General features: G+C 45.6%; 1 pseudogene across 1 annotated transcript; it reads right to left on the minus strand.

The window, feature by feature from the left end:
* Positions 1–203: 203 nt before the first annotated feature.
* LOC307071388 (CMP-N-acetylneuraminate-beta-galactosamide-alpha-2,3-sialyltransferase 1-like) lies at positions 204–12481 on the minus strand (annotated as a pseudogene). The gene is made up of 7 exons: positions 12185–12481; positions 11789–11985; positions 5015–5177; positions 3458–3544; positions 1280–1399; positions 844–937; positions 204–229 (listed from the first exon to the last, which is right to left on the minus strand). The product of its transcript is annotated as a CMP-N-acetylneuraminate-beta-galactosamide-alpha-2,3-sialyltransferase 1-like (transcript).
* Between the last annotated feature and the right edge of the window lie 2003 nt (positions 12482–14484).

Here is a 14484-nt window from a genome sequence, read left to right on the forward strand (position 1 = left end):
AGTTCTGAACATTTTCCCGTTAAGATCATGCAGGGACAAAGGGATATTCCCACTTGCACGTGTACCTCCATAGAAAACCCTGTCAGTTTGTGTGTCTTGGATTTCCCAGTGAAAGTGTCCAGTGAGCATGTGGTTCAGCAGCGCCCCTCCCACCATCCACACAGTCATTGACCTGTCCTGAAGGACCCCAGCTATTCAAACAGCTAAACCTCTTTCAGTGAGATGCCATCTTTAGAGAAGGCAGAGACAGAAAGTCTAGCATAGGTTAAGGTGTGATTAGTCAAATCAATAAAGCAAAAGAAATTATATACATATAATTATATTTATATATAGTTATTTATATATCATACACTATATCACACTGGTTCATACATAAGCCAAAATGTTTGATGATGATGAGGTTAAGTGATATTAAACTATATCGAAAACATAAGTGTTCAGTGTTGTCTAAACCCTAAAGAAAAGTTATTTTGAAAGTCTGTCAAAACGTATCTCTGTTCAGTCAATTATTATTATTATTATTATTTGTATTAATCATTTTTATTTAGACTCTCACAGTTTTCATCAAACTGTTAATTCAAGGTACGGTGGTATAGAAAATTAGAATATATATATATATATATACAAAATTTATATTGTTACTAGTTTCTCCAATCCCTCCCTCATGTGAAGAGAAAGAAAGAAAGAAAGAAAGAAAGAAAGAAAGAAAGAAAGAAAGAAAGGGAGGAAGGGAGAGAGAGAGAGAGAGAGAGAGAGAGAGAGAGAGAATTTAAAACCCACTGAAGAAATTAGTTTTTTGCCTGAGTTCAAGATGCTGAATGACTTTATACTCTGTCTCTCCACCATGAACTCCAGTTCTTATATGAGGTTTGGGAAGTTTTTCCCAGTAGTGTCTCCAGTCTCCATTTCTGTCTGCTCCAAATCCAAAGACATTGACCTGGGAAAACAGACATATATTGTCTATCTCTTGTAATGTGAATTATATATTGGATGTAGCTTCAGTAATCTAAATGTGCTTTGCTTATCCCTTTTTTAAAGATAAATACAGCTGGAGCAACATATCATTGAGTTAATGCATTTGAAGCTAAACATTATTTGTACAAGATAAGCATCTTTGTTATATTGATCTTTCATTACCATTCCAAAATGTCTATAAACATTGATATGTCTATGAACTAGCTAATATCTGTCAAACATAGATTACTTGCAGTTGTTATATTTAGACATTATAAATATTTTATATTCAAATAGTATAAATGTAAGTTCAATTTTCACTTACTTCATCACAAATGTGCATAGCCACCATCAGACCCAGGAATCCTGCTGATGGATACTTTCCTTTCCTTCCCAACCAATTGTGGTGGACATAGCTGATGAAATAAGGATGCAAAACCTTTACCTAAGAGCACAAGGAACACGTTATTGTTAACAAGGGTCATTGCATTTCGACTCGTTTTGACAACCAGCCAAAAGAATAAAGAATATTCACCAAATCCTTATTTGCTCTGATGGTAGTTTTCAGTTTCACTGTGAAAATAAATAGAAAATAAAGCCATTAAATTGGTATTGGGATGGTAAGGTTCTCCCTTAAAGGAATACTCAGACTCCGGGTATTTTCCACTCACCCATAGTCAAGCAGTAGAACCAGCACCATTAATCATTTTATTTATGTATTGAGTGATGTATATGAAAAAGTGTAATGTTTCCTTGGACCTTTTAATTTGAATTTTCAGTGATGTATATGTGGCCCACAAGAAGTGTAAAGTAGTAATGTTTTCTTGGACCTAATGTGAATTGTCAGTGATGTATATGAAAAAGTAGCTCTTGGCCACTCAATTTTTAGTAGCTCTCAGTTGAAAGTAGCTCTCAGTTGAAAGAAGGTTGGAGACCCCTGCACTAGGCAATCTCAACTGGGCCTGAGTATGGTTACCTCTTGTACATACCGTACAGACATCACGTCGTAATACGTCATCACCAAGCGTCCGCTGCTTTATAGAACAACACAGAGAACACAATTGACACTTTACTGGCTTGTTGCTTATTTGGGGCCGCTCTACTCAGATACAGCCCTCTTTCACTGAGCGTTTTTACACAGCCAAATAGGTTTTATGCACGCCTTTTTCACGGCACGGTCCGCGCGGGGGGGTAGAGGTGTTGCTGCGCTGTCTCCACAGAGACAACGCAACGATATGGTCATAAGCAGTTCTAACTGGAGAGAAAGTGAAATCCACGAGCTGCTGATCATGTGAGAGAAGGTGATGCAGTCGTATTAAACAAGTGACGCGCATGAAGATGGCGGAACATGAACGTTTTACTCAATATAAAAGAATGAACCGTCATATCACATACTTTAGTATTTATTGATGATGTAACCGTTTGTTGCTATGACCTTGCTCAGTTGTAAGCGTTGTGTTAACCAGTTCTAGATAAGGGCAAGTGTTGCCTTCCATACAATGGCAGTACTGTATGTGCTTCTCATGAATAAAAGCAGAAGGATAGTAGGTGATAGTAGGCATCAAGGAAATAAAGGCATGCAAACTTGAAACTGATCCTACTAAGTACTGTTTAGTTCTGGGGTTTTTTATCCGATAAAAACCCCCTGCTGTGAATAACTTTTAGATTCCCATGAACGGTCGCTGTTGGGAACACGTGTAAGGGCAAGCGTCATCACTGGCGAGCCGTCTCGTTCTGTTTCATCGAGGCTTCGCCCGTGCGCGTGCTCGCGCGCACTGCAAATTGCACCAATCAACGTGGGCACCGCCCACATTTCCTACGGTTACATGTATATAATGCGGCGCATGCCGCTCATCCTCCATTTTCTATCAGCATTGTCTGATTAACAACAAAAATAAATAAAAATAAATGATGACTTCTTCCGAAAAAGAACCTTGTGGCTGCGGCATGGGCGAGGCGACGGGAAAACTGCCCTTTTCAGGGCCATTTAAGAGCGCTCTATTAAAGCTGGGCCCTTTTTAGGGCCTCACTGTTCCTCTTGTCCCGCTTCTCTGTCGCCGGGTGACGAGCACCTGGCGTGTTTCCGATGCCTCGGCGCGGAACGAGAAGCTAACGAGAAGCCGCTGCACCCTCGACCGCCTCCAGAAGCCGCTTGTCGGCCTGAAGGACAGAGTGTTCGTCTGTGCCTCACAATCTGTGGCGGTGGTCAACAACATCACCCTGCTCTCCTTGTCGGCTGGCAGGGAGGCTTACGGCCAGGACGAAGCCGCAAGATGGCTGGCGGTTTCCCGCTTCTCCAGCCAATAGCCATTTCGGCCGGCCGGCATATGGCCGGGTCTACAATGATTCAGCGGGCCATTTGGCTCTCCCACACTGCGTTGCCGAAATGAGAGCAGGCCAGCCTCGTCAAGGGCCTATTAGCTCCGGATAGACTATTTGGGCCCCGGTTCTCGGGCCAGCGGTCTGCCCGTGAGAATCGTTCCCGGTTCGGGGCTTCTCCCACCAGCAGGCTGGAAGGAAGCGGGGTCGAGCCCAGTCCCAACGCTCCAGGGGGCCGCCTCCAATCCTGATGCAGCAGCCGCAGCAGCAGCTGGGGAAAGCAGCACAGAGGTGCCAGAAGCACGGCAAGCTGGCTCCCAGTTTTTCTTTCCCAATAAAGTTTTTTTTCAATAAAGATAATTAAGACCGTTCGGCCAAATGGCAGTACATACTTCCAAAAGAGCGATATTCCTTAGGCAAACTGCGTCCTACGCTTGTTGTTCATTCCTCTAGGCCAGCGGTTCCCAAACTGCACCCCCGTGCACCCCCTTCTATGTCGCAACCCGGTTGACGCACCGGGTTGCGTCAACCGGGGGGGGGGGGGGGGGGGTTCAATTTCTTAAAATATTTAGTATTAAGATTGCATGAAACTCTCCCATGTATTTGTTGTAAAAAATATCATTAACTTATTATAGAACTATTATCAACTTATTCAATTTATGTACAAACAATTCCAACTATGACACTTTCAAGATGAGGGCACTAGGCCTTGGTCCAAAATATGCAGAAATATGGACATATATGAGACCCTTTCTAAGGGAAAAAATAATCAGAGGCAGAAAGCAGATAAGTTGTGAACATGTTATAATATTTTTGAGCCGCGTTGAACACAAATTGCAGCAAGTTTAAATGACCGTGGAGCTAACAGCCCCGTCATTATACAACAGGTTATGTAAATAACATTAGAACACCAGTAATTTGAATGAAATTGCAATAAGTTACACACAACATAAATAACAAAGAGCATGGCTCAGGAACAGATTAAAAAATAAAAAATAAACCGGGATCCTGGGGATTTTTCAGTGCAGCGCAGCTGGCTCAGCCTGCAGCGAGAGAGAGAGAGAGAGAGAGAGCGAGAGAGAGAGAGAGAGAGAGAGGGAGGGAGAAACAGGGAGGGTGTGCGTGTGAGTATTTCCAGTATATTTGTAGCAATAATATCAATACCATTTGGCCAAATACTTACCCATATTAATGCGACGGGTGGGCCTGCATCTTGGCACAAAGCTCTGCGATGTTTGGCGCAATTGAAGACAGTTTAAGCCTCAAATCTTTCTCAACAGCATCCAGTCTTTGATATATCTTATATCGATAATATCTTTCGATATTTAGTCTTAACTGCTGTCAGAGCAGAGAAGCCAGCCTCGCACAGATACGTTGTAGCGAAGGGCATCAACACTCTCAAGGCCTTCTTTGCCAGGACTGTGTACGATGGCATTGACTCAGTCCAAAAATCGACAAGTGGCTTTTTTTTGAACTGCAACTGCAGAGCCCCGTCAGATGACAGCTCGATCAGCTGTTCCTGCTCGTGAAATGACAGCTGGGGGACCGGGAGGGAAACTTCAAACGGGTTGCGAATCCACGCTTGAGATGTGTCCATAGGTGGGAAGTATTTCCGTAGCTGCTCGGCGAGTTGGTTGAGATGTTCAATGATGAGGCTTTTCACGTGCTCACCCAGGTGCACGTCATTTTCCCCCAAGAACTCGTGAAGCGTAGGGAAACACAAGAGTGTGTTCCCACTCACACAGCTCGCCCAGAAGCGTAGCTTCTTCATCGTAGCTTCGATCTTGTCTTGTGTGTTGAACACGGTTACACTGACTCCCTGCAGACTTAGGTTCAGTTCATTCAGAGCAGAAAATATGTCCGCCAGATAGGCGAGCCTCTTCAGGAAGTCTTCGTCATGCAGACTGGAAGCCAAATGAAATGGATTGTCCTCAAAAAACTGCTGAAGCTCGTGTCGCAGTTCAAAAAGCCTTGTCAACACTTTGCCGCGGGACAACCAACGCACTTCAGTATGCAGCAGCAGTGCTTTGTGTTTGCTGCCCATCTCGTTGCATAACAGCGTGAACAGTCTTGAATTTAGCGGGCGAGCTTTAATGAAGTTGACCAGTTTCACGGCATCATTCAGTACTGCAAGTAGATCAGCTGGCATGTTTTTGGCTGCCAAGGCCTCCCTGTGAACACTGCAGTGTAACCATTGAATGGATGGACACACTTTCCTGATATGAGCTATAAGCCCTGTGTGCTTCCCCGTCATCGATTTTGCCCCGTCAGTGCAAATGCCCACGCAGCCTGTCCAGTCGATGCCGTTGGTCCTCATAAACCCATCAATTAAATTGAAGATTTCCAATCCTGTTGTTCGGGTAGCAAGGGGCCGACAGAACAGAAAATCTTCTTGTACCGTGCCTTCAAAAAGGTAACGGACATACACCAGAAGATTGGCCAGATTTGCCACATCTGTAGACTCGTCTACTTGCAGAGAGTAAAACTCGCTCTCTTTCACACGGCTGACTAATGTAGCCAGGATGTCTTCAGACATTGCATTGATACGGCGCGACACAGTGTTATTGGATACTGGAATCATGTCTAACTTTTTTGCTTCTTTCTCTCCAATCATGCATCCCACCATCTCTTTGGCAGCTGGCAAGCACACGTCTTCGGCAATTGTGTGAGGCAGCCCCTTTCTCGCAATTCTGTAGCTGACAAGATATGAAGCCCGTAATGCGTCTTGTTTAGACCCAACATATGAATGAAACTGCAGTTGTTTTTGGCTGTTTTGCAACTCCTCCAATTTTGATTTAAATAATGTAAGGGGCTTTTGAGTTAAATTAGCGTGCTTCGTGTGAAAGTGGCGACGTAGATAAGAAGGCTTCAGGCAGCTGTTTGCTAGCACTTCACTGCACACCACGCACTGCGGCTTAGGGCAGTCTGTATCACCAATCCAAGTGAAGCCAAGACCCAGATAGTTTTCATCATATTTCCTTCTTTTTTTCCCCGTCTGGTGTTCACCCTCTTCACCTCTTTTGCCTTGTTGCCATCGCCTTCCCTCCTTTGCGGTGTCCTCACGTTCATCATTTGGTGTCTCCGTCTCGTTTTCTTCTCCCGGATCCGCTCCAATTATCTCCTCTGTTTCCTCCGATGTTTCACTCTCTCTTGGTTCCTCTCCTCCTTCATCCCTAACTTTTACTTTAGATGTCTCGCCTGACAGTTTTCCTGACTTCAGCCAATTCAGCATATTTGCGATAATGAATGTAGGGGCCAAAAACTATGTGCGCATATTTGAAATTATACAGCAGTTGGTTCGACAGTTAAGTTGTTTACGCAGTTGCTTGGCAACGCGCTCCGCTCCAACTGCTGTTATAGGCTACTTCTAGGACCGAATCAAAGCGGCGCTGAAACAGAGCAACACAACATTGCTCATGTGATATTAGGCTACTTAAAAATAAATGAAGTTAATTTTTTTTATTAATTAAATTACAGTTTTTCATTGAAATTTTACAAAGGAAATGTTTATTTACAGCCATTACATTTTTCATCTCGCGCACCCCCTAGCGGCAGCTCGCGCACCCCCAGGGGTGCGCGCACCACACTTTGGGAATCCCTGCTCTAGGCTACCCCTTCCCTCACCCCAGTCTGGTGGCTGGAGGGTGGCGGCCGGACGGCGTGTTTACATAACCTCTGGTTCACCGGCTTCAAATAAGCGGCGTCCCTTTAAGGGCGCACTCACACTAGGCCATGTGTACCGTGCCCAAGTCCGTTTGACACCTGTACCGTACTCAAGTACGACTGCCTTCCCCCCCCTGCTGTGCCGCTGGTCTGTGCTCACACTAGGCAATCTCAACTGGGCCTGAGTATGGTTGCCTCCTGTACATACGTCATCACGTCATAACACGTCATCACCAAGCGTCCGCTGCTTAGTAGAACAACACAGAGAACACAGTTGACACTTTACTGACTTTGCTGCTTATTTGGAGCCGTTCTATTCAGATACAGCCCTCTCTCAATGAGCGTTTTTACACTGCCAAATAGGCCGTTTTATGCACGCCTTTTTCGCGGCACGGTCCGCACGTTTACACTCCCCGAGGTAAATTGCTTTTTAAGCTAGAACCCCAATTTACTCTCCCGGACCCTGCACACATTGGCGGTTTATTGGGTTTCATTCTGTTGTAAATGCGACGGCTCCACGGTTCCGGGGGGGGGCTTAGGTAGAGGTGTTGCTGCGCTGTCTCCACAAAGACAACGCAGCGATATCATCATGAGCAGTTCTAACTGGAGAGAAAGGGAAATCTGCGAGCTGCTGATCATGTGAGATAAGGTGATGCAGTCGTATTAAACAAAGACGTTGAAAGATGGTGCGATCTTCGAGAGAGACGCAGAGGAACTGTACTTACAAGGCTTTTGTCGGGATAAAAAACATGTGGTCAACAAAATAAAGAATATGTTGGCGTTTTTGCACTTGTAAATAGTTGCCTACACTCAGGCGTGAACTTATTCTTGCATGCGGGTGTCTTCATTCATAAAAAAATGTAAACATTCGGGAGTTTGCAAATTATTCTAAAGAGGTCTACACTCTGTGCGCAGACCCACCTTCTCCAGTGAACCAAGAAAGCCCGCACTGTGACCAACGGGGGATTTTTGATCAAAAACTCAACTTCACTATCGCACCAACGTGAACCCACTCGTGAACCGCTTGCCACCATGTTTATTGTTTAATGGGATAAAAGGGTCGCATGGACTATATGTCATCCAGCTCAGGTTGCGTAGCCATGCGTGTGCGCGTGTCGGCTCATTAGATCGGTACCGTGTCCTGAGCACTCCTCTCCGAAGTGTGCAAAGGCCACGGAATTGAACTGTACTTGAGTACGGTTGGCGTGCTCACACTAGCCAAACAATCTAGACTTTAGGGGCACAGAGGTGTCAAATGGACTTGGGCAATGTACAGAGTTTCGTGGGCGGGTTGGAGACTCGATACACGAGCCCGTGGGTGGGCTGGAGACTCGATACACGAGCCAGTGGGTGGGCTGGAGACTCGATACAAGAGCCCGTGGATACGGACGCGTGCACCAGTCTCCTCGTTCCCCACATTATCCCCTCTACCTCCCTCCTACTGTCTGTGGAAGGTGGGAAGACGGTTGGAAGACGGGTCTGCGTGCTGTGGTTACAGCTAGCGGAAAACACGGCGATCCTAGCGTGGCGGCTAGACAACTCGTTGCTCGTTCATCGGGCACGAGTGCAGCGACTAGACGGCTCGCTGACTGTTCAGCGTGCCCGAGGACGGCGTCTAGACAGCTCGCTGTTTGTACAGCGACTGACTCTGTAACGTCTACCACGCTCGCTGAGCTCACCCTCCCTTTCATGGGATGCCCTGCTTGGTTCACACACAGTGTGGAGACGGTAGGGGCCAAGGAATATGGGTTATTCCTGGACAGTGTTCCTCAGCTGTCAGCTCGCCCTCTCTCCGACCACTATGCGTGTTTGCAAGAGCTGTGCGTTCTACCATCGTGGTTGGACAACACGTTGAGATGGGGCCATCCCATACAGCGCCGTCCCCCACCCTTTATGGGTTTGGTGGAGACAAAGCTACGGGGCCCAGGGGCAAGCGGGGCTCTGGCAGCAGAGGTGGCCCTTCTCTCGGAAAAGGGGATCATCACTACCGTTCCACCCCACGAGTCACACCTAGGGTTTGACTCCCGCTACTTCCTGGATTCCAAGAAGTCACGGGAGAAGAGACCTATTCTGGATCTTCGCGTGTTCAACAAATTTGTTGCCGCCAGGAAATTCAGAATGCTCACTAGCAGAGCGCTGCTCCGATGTGTGAGAGAGGGTGACTGGTTCACATCCCTGTATCTCAAGGATGCTTACTTCCACGTCCCTGTTAGGCAGGCACACAGGAAGTTTCTCCGCTTTGCCTTAATGGGGGTGGCGTACGAGTACCAGTACCTGTCATTCGGCTACTCCCTTGCCCCGCGCACCTTCTCAAATTGTGTGGAGACGGCGTTGGGACCGCTCAGGCGTCAGCGAAAGAGGGTTCTCTTCGACCTCGACGACCTACTTATTCTGAGAAACTCAGAGGAAGCTACGAGAAGGGACACCATGACAGTGATAAACCATCTCTCTTTCCTGGGTTTTGCCATCAACTGGGAAAAGAGCTCCCCGCTTCCCAGCTGGCAGATAGTCTACTTGGGGCTTTGCCTAGACTCAGCCACCATGACAGCGATGCTCTCGCCTCCTCCTGTTGGCACTCTCCCGCTTTCGCGTTCGCAGAAACGTGGCCGCGCTGTCCACCATGCGCCTTCTACGCCTTCCCTCTATGCGGCGATGTGGGGCGCTTTCTCTAATTGATGGTCACGAACCACGCTGTCCCATTTTTATGCAAGGTGGGAAGCGTGCTTGCGTTTCTGCAGTACTTATTGGAAAAAGGTTTTGCCTTTTCTACCATCAAGGTCTATGCAGCAGCCGTTTCGGCTGGCCATGCAGGCTTTGATGGTAGACGGGTCTTCAGCCATCCACTGGTCAAGACATTCTTGCGTTGGGCTAGACGTGTTAGGCCTGTTTCACGCGTGCTTACACCAGGCTGGGATCTCCCCACCGTGTTGCGCGGGTTGTCCAGGGACCCTTTTGAGCTTCTGTCTCGGTCCCCTTTGCATGCCCTGTCCTTTTAGACGGCGCTCTTATTGGCTTTGGTTTCTGCCAAGCGGGCCGGTGAGTTTACCACTGTCAGCCCGAGCTGCTTGTTGCTTAACGAGGACAGCTCCTTTGCGCTGCTCAGACCTAATCCTGCGATCCTCCCAAAGAACATTAACAGTTCTTTCCGGTCGAGGGATATTGTGCTTAAGGCTTTTCACTTCCGCCTCATTCTAGTAAGGCAGAGGTGGAGCTGCATCTCCTGTGCCCGGTGCGGGCGCTGGCTTTGTAAGTGAAACTCTCGGCTGTGTTCCGCTCCACACAACAGTTGTTTGTGTGTTTTAGCGGCGCTCGCAGGGGCCGCGCTCTCTCTAAACGGCAGTTTTCTCATCATTCATGTGAGGGTGTTTGCTAAGGCTACTCTCGGCAGGGCTTAGCGCCACCATTGGGCGTTAAAGCTCACTCGACACGGGGCATGGCCGCTTCGACGGCTCTGCTCAGAGGCGTCTCGGCCACTCTGTGTTGGAGTCCGGGCCCCTTCTACGGCTTAAGAATATAGGCATGTTCTTTTAAGCGGCATCTTTAATATCCTCTCGCCGGCTGGCGAGTTGGATTTGATTGCCAGTATTTCTTTCCTGCCGTTTTTCAAATGAGAAACGGACTAGAGATGTTCCTATTGGCTCGCCTGTTGACGAGTTGGATTTGTCTGCAAGTATAGCCCTCCCGCCGTTTTTTCAAATGAGAAACGGATGAGAGAAGTTCCTTATTGGCGAGTTAGACTCTATAGCTCCGCCCCCGGTGGTAGCGGACCTAATGGAATCCGTATTGCTCTGTTTTTTCTTTTCCTTTGCATGGATTCCATGAAGCACGGATTGAGTTTTTACAGATTCACTTTTTCTCTTGATCATCGCCTTGCTTGATCTAGGAGGAATTAGGTTTTTTTTTAAGCTGTTGTGTTTTGCACATCCTCTGCTTTTTTGAGTCTGGCTTAGGTTTGTTTGACTGGGGTCCAGCACAATGATTGGGCACCGCTCGCAACTTTGCCTTAGCCCATAAGGCGAAGCCTAGACGGCGTAAAGTACATGAAATAGAACGATAGTTCTATTATTATAACTCTAGTTCTATGATTGTAGGCATAGCCGTCTAGTTTCGCACCTGCTGTGCCCTCCAAATGCTGAAATAATAGCGTGGAGGATGAGCGGCGGTATGCTCCTCCTTATATACATGGTGCCGTGGGAATTGTAGGCGGTGCTGACGTTGATTAGTGCATAGTTAATATACGCGCAGGGGCGACACATAACATAGAGACGCGAATCGGGCGAATTATTCGCTAGAGAAAACCGGCGACAAGTTTTAATTTGTCGCGCAACACTTTCGCTCTGCGCGGGCGAGCGCATTCACGAGGATTTGCAGCGCGACAAATTCACTCGAGTTGAAATATTTCAACTTTGCCGCGACATTCGCGTGATGACAGCCAGTCAGCGTTCAACAGCGTGGCCACTGAGTGACATGTGTAGTGTAACAGCCAATCAGCGTTCAACCGGCCAACCGTTCCCTGCAGTGCAGTCCGGGGTGAACCGCAGTGAATATCATAACTATCGTTATCACCAGGACGATGAACGCGCCTATAGCAACAGCGCCAGAGATCCGCCCACAAAGCTACTTGCGTTTTGCACTTCTCACTAGTGTTTCAGACCGTTATAATAGGGCCCTTTAGAATGTAAGTTGAGGCAGGCTAGTTTTCCCTGTGTAGTTGTGTATTGTGGTTTGGAAATGTTCATTTGTAGTTAATGGTTTGCAATTCTTTCAGAACAACTCACAGATACAATTTGCCGGAAATGCAACCATACAAAAATGGTCATTCTGAAACCCTTGTTTTTTTTGCATAATTTACCTCATGACGACATCATGAAAGTCAATGAGGGGTCCGTAGTGAGACCCCAGCAAATTAACTGAATTCCCAACCACAGCACAGGTCCTGCAGCGATCAGGGCTGGAGTCCATGAAGCTCTCCTGTTCTGGGAAAATCTCAAACACCTTCAGCTCGGCCAATCTGTAGCTGAGAAAGTTTGTATTGCCAAGCTGCAATCTCTGGTATGGAGAAAAAAAAAAAAAAAACTTTTATCATCTTCTTTTAAGTAAGATAATTGTTCTGCTGATGGCAAAAAATAATGAAATATATTTCCCAGCTCTCCTTGCATGACTATTCAAATGACTGATGGGTTGATTATTGCGCTGGTTATTGTTAGTAAATATTAAAGCTTATGTTAAGCCAACGTCATAGATTTACCTTCCACCAGTTGAACACCGGCTCTGAGAGAGTGTTGTCTTGTGTCAAAAACGAATTGATTGACGTGTTGAAGCGCTTCGTAAACCATTCATCATCATCATCTGTAACACATCAATTGCACGCACACGGACGTAAATCCTGAAGCAGGATCCGGTGCCACAATTGAGAAGATCTCTCAGTCAAAGTGGTCAACAATTGTTTGTCCGTTTTGTAGTTTAGAGCAATCCCAAATAGGCCCAGTGTCAATGTGACAGACATCAGTAGGAAGAGCCATCCCTTTTTCATTTGGTCCTTCATCTTCACTCTGTCAGGTTGAATGGTTTCATTCAATCTGGGAAAATAAAATGATACATAATTAAGGAAATGTTAAGTTTATATCATTATTATTAGATTTTATAATTATAAAAGGGTTTGGTTCCAATCCCTGTTGAACTTGTTCAACCAAATAAGTGTAGATAGTGACACACACACACACACACACACACACACACACACACACACACACACACACACACACACACAACCATGGACCACTGATGCAAATAATTCAAACTATTCAGGTAACTCTGGTATAGAACCTATTCTGTACACACACACACACACACACACACACACACACCGAAGATCGGAAAAGCCAGCAGACTACAAACATTAAATAATTGCAGGAAAAACCACAAATATTTGTATGTTTTAACTTAAATAATGTGTATTTATAAAAATACAATCATAATATAATTATGTATATTATTACAACTTTTCCCAATTAAGTATTTTCAAATACCTTAACAAAACAACACATTGGTACAATATGGACCACTAACATGGAGATCTCTGAAGATCTCTGCATGTTCGCCAGTGTTCGGCAAGCAAACAGTCCGAGGCGTTCTGTAGACCAGCTCGGCTTTTATATTACTTTGTTGCTAAGTTACTGAGTTTTAAAGGAATGCTTTAAACCTAATGACCTCTTTCATTGACAGAGTTTGTGTTTGGATACATTTGTGTTACCCCTTTCATGATGATGGGGAATGATGCAACAACTGGTATCATTCCAAACTGTCATGTGTGATTACATTGTGTACCTTAAAGGTAGCCTATATTATGTATTATTTTGGCATTTAAACATGTCAAAACGATCAAGAAACGAGTTATGTTATATATTTACTTTTATTTTGTATTAACATCATCCCAAGTGTTTTCATCCATTGCTGCTCTCAGGGAAATCCGATATTTTTTAAATGAAAAACTTTGGTATGAGATAAATTGCATTTATCTCATACCAAAGTTTCAATAAGAACAAAAGGATAAAATGATTTAAAATAAGTACGGCAAAGTCAAATTGACAATAAATAAATTCTCAATATGCAAAATATGAGGCAAAATAACACAGTATATAAAATAATGATCGATATGTGGGACTGGATTGTAACTGTGAGGATATTTTTTACAGACAAAGTCGAAATGGATCTTGCAATAGGTAAATAACTGGTATCCTTTTAAAAGAGAGAGTTGGTTTTCTGAAGTGAGGAGTATGCCTAAGCTTCGTACATTTTGTCAAATTTGACGATTTTTGGAAGGCACACGGTAGACGCAAGGAGGGTACGCAAGGATGTAAGGGGTCCGTAACCCCCTTGCGTTGCGGGAACGTGGAACCATAAAATGCCCTTTAGTTTGAACACTGTACTTTAGTTTGAACTCCAGCAGGTATTCTTCCCGAAAGGAGGATGGGAGCATGATAGCTCTGTTGGACTTTGTATAAGTGTAAATGTTTATGTGAGAAATCAGATATAACACCGTTAAGAGCGCTTAGGACTTGTTCAACTACCTCCATCCGTCGACGGATCACATTGACTTTGCATGGGGCGCTCGCGAAATGCATTGTCGGTTAGTCCGTCCATTCGGCTCCGTGGCCTGCGTCACAAAGTTGAGAAGCAGGAAGAAGCAGTAAAAATCTGTCCGTTATATATTTTTAAAGAAATGTGGAATGATTGGATTGTTATTAGCCACCTGTTGTTTGTGTCATCTTTTGTATTAATATCCACATATCTCCATTATAGCAGGAAGCGATTGGATCGGCTGCAGCATGCGTCTACAGAGACTAGTCCCCTATACGTCAGACACGCCCTCGGCCATCCGCCGACGAACGCATGTAGTGTGAACAAGGCGTTATGGTTAGGGTCCGTACTGACATCACACAGGTGTTGATGTGCTCATTAGTGGTAAGTAGCAACAGTTGAGGCAGGTCAGTGTCAGGAAGTGAGACTGAGTGGAGGGTCTCTGGACGTGGTTCTCTGCAGGATAGA

Source organism: Pollachius pollachius (assembly GCF_949987615.1).
Source record: "Pollachius pollachius genome assembly, chromosome: 2".
Lineage (NCBI taxonomy): Eukaryota > Metazoa > Chordata > Actinopteri > Gadiformes > Gadidae > Pollachius > Pollachius pollachius.